We start from the raw sequence: 1,963 nt of genomic DNA, 5'->3' as shown, positions 1-1,963 counted from the left end.
AAGTTGCTGGGCCTCTTCGGGAGGGCGCCGCACCCCCGCTCAGGCCGCTGCGCGGGAAGGCCCAGCCGGCCGCCCCGCTTTTTTACCTGAGGGGAGTTTTCGCGCGCGCGCTTGCTCGCTCTCCCCGTTCGCTCGCACGCCCGCTCGCTCGGTTTTCTTTCTTTCCTTCTTTGCGCTCGCCCGCGCGGGGCGCCTTTTCCGCTCGCGCCGCTCGCGCGCCCTCCTTCCTGCTGAGCCCGGCAGAGCGGGGCGGCCGGCAGCTCTCCCCGCCCCCCTGCACCCGCGCTCCGGCGGAGGCGGCGGCGGCGGCGGCGCTCCGCGCTCCGACTCATTCCAATATGGCACGGACGCAGGGCGCATGCGCCCGCGCCCCCCTACTCCCTCCCCCCCCCAGCTCCGCGGTCCTCCCGGCAACCCGCGCCCCTCGCTTCGCGCGCGTGGCACTCCCGAGCCGGCCTTCCCCGCGCCCACCGGCTCGCGGAGCTGGAGCTGCACGGGAGACGGCGCGTCCGTGGGCCAGGGTCCGTGACCCGCCGCTTTTCTCGCGGTCCCCGTCCGCACCTCGCCGAAGACACCCGCGAGGCCGTGGCGCTGGGCGTCGCGGCGCGAGCCTCTGATCCCCGACGGCGCCATGGACCGAGAACGGCTTGGAGACGCGTCCACAGGCTCCGGAGGGGCTTCCTGACCCTGCTTGGATTCCGGGGAGAAAGACCTCACCTCGGCTTCTGGACGGAGCGGCTCGGGACCCGGCGAAGTCCCTGATCCATCTGTCCCAGGCGAAGCGCGCCACTGTAGCCCGCACGTGACCACCTCGAGCAAGATGGTATTAGCAGAGAGGCAGCCGTTCTGCAGGTCCCTAAAGGGCGCGTGGCGATGCCGAGGGAGCTGGGGCCACGTCGGGAATCCTACACGTCCTTTGAGATCTACCCGGGCACTCTAGTGCCCGTCTACCGAGTCCGACTCGAACGCCTCTGCGTACCTGCTGTCCAGGCTTTATAAATCAGTTTTCCGGCCGCAAACGGGCACAGGGCGACCTAAGAACTTCGAGAGGAGAAGCTCAAAAATGCTGTGAATCAGCTTCGAATCGGAAGGCGCCCACGGGCAGTTACGTTTGGCTACACATCCCTTCTTCAGCAGCACAGGTGTCAATAGGATGCACACCCACCTGCTCCAGAAAGTTCCCTCAGAAGACAACCCCAGCGCCAGTGGGACCCCGGAGTGCCAATGAGACCACGCTCTCCAGCCTAAGATGGCCTCAGTCAGGGTTCCTACTCAAGGAAGGCTCCTTTCTTATAGAGAAGAGACACACACGAATGTCCTGGGATGTTCCACATTAGGCATCTTTCTCTTGTTTTGGGCAACCTTGGGAAATAGACACATTACAAACTCCAGATGATTTTTCTTTTTGTAAGTGTAAGCACCATTGAAAAGACAAAGTAACAAGAAAAAAAGAATGTAAAAAGGATAGTCAATTATTGCTACACAATTTGAGTCCCCTCCCCCCAAAAAACCCTTCTACGTAGATACTTACTTTGACATGCTTGCAAGCATACATTTTCTTTTACTTGCTACTTTGACTAACATGTTTTGTTTGCATGGTCGCTTTTAAGGTATACAGTTACTACTTATGTATTTTATTACATTGCAGTTATCTGCTAACACATCCTAAGTTTCTAGGAGTGGGAGCGTTTTCAGGTAGAAAGCTGTGAATGGCCCTCTTGCCCCATTTCTTTCACCAGCAAGGACCAGTGTAAGGAATTTCCTGCACATTTCTAGACACCAAGTGGCAACTTCTTTCCCCTACATTAATGATGCCTAGTGACAGTTTAAGGTTGCCTTATGTGGTACTTCTTATGTGGTAGTCTTTTGAATGACTAAACATTCAAAATTTCCCCATTTGCTATCTGTAATTCCCCTTCTGTACATAACCTGTTGTTCATATCCATTGTCTTGAGGAGTTGAA

At 57.4% G+C, this 1,963-nt stretch overlaps 1 protein-coding gene across 2 annotated transcripts in view; it reads right to left on the bottom strand.

Annotated features, from left to right (window-relative positions):
- The window catches only part of Sfmbt1 (Scm like with four mbt domains 1), a 119,013-nt gene extending 118,039 nt beyond the window's left edge, over nt 1–974 (bottom strand). Inside the window, exon 1 of one of the 2 annotated variants that reach the window (XM_031362924.1) lies at nt 718–974. The gene's annotated coding sequence lies outside the window, so the exon portion shown is untranslated. Of the gene's footprint in view, nt 1–86; nt 261–717 lie in introns of those variants that run through there. The other variant, XM_031362921.1, reaches the window with a different exon arrangement.
- Between the last annotated feature and the right edge of the window lie 989 nt (nt 975–1,963).

Source organism: Mastomys coucha, unplaced genomic scaffold (assembly GCF_008632895.1).
Source record: "Mastomys coucha isolate ucsf_1 unplaced genomic scaffold, UCSF_Mcou_1 pScaffold9, whole genome shotgun sequence".
In the NCBI taxonomy this organism is placed as follows: Eukaryota; Metazoa; Chordata; class Mammalia; order Rodentia; family Muridae; genus Mastomys; species Mastomys coucha.
This window is presented reverse-complemented; position numbering and strand designations above follow the sequence as displayed.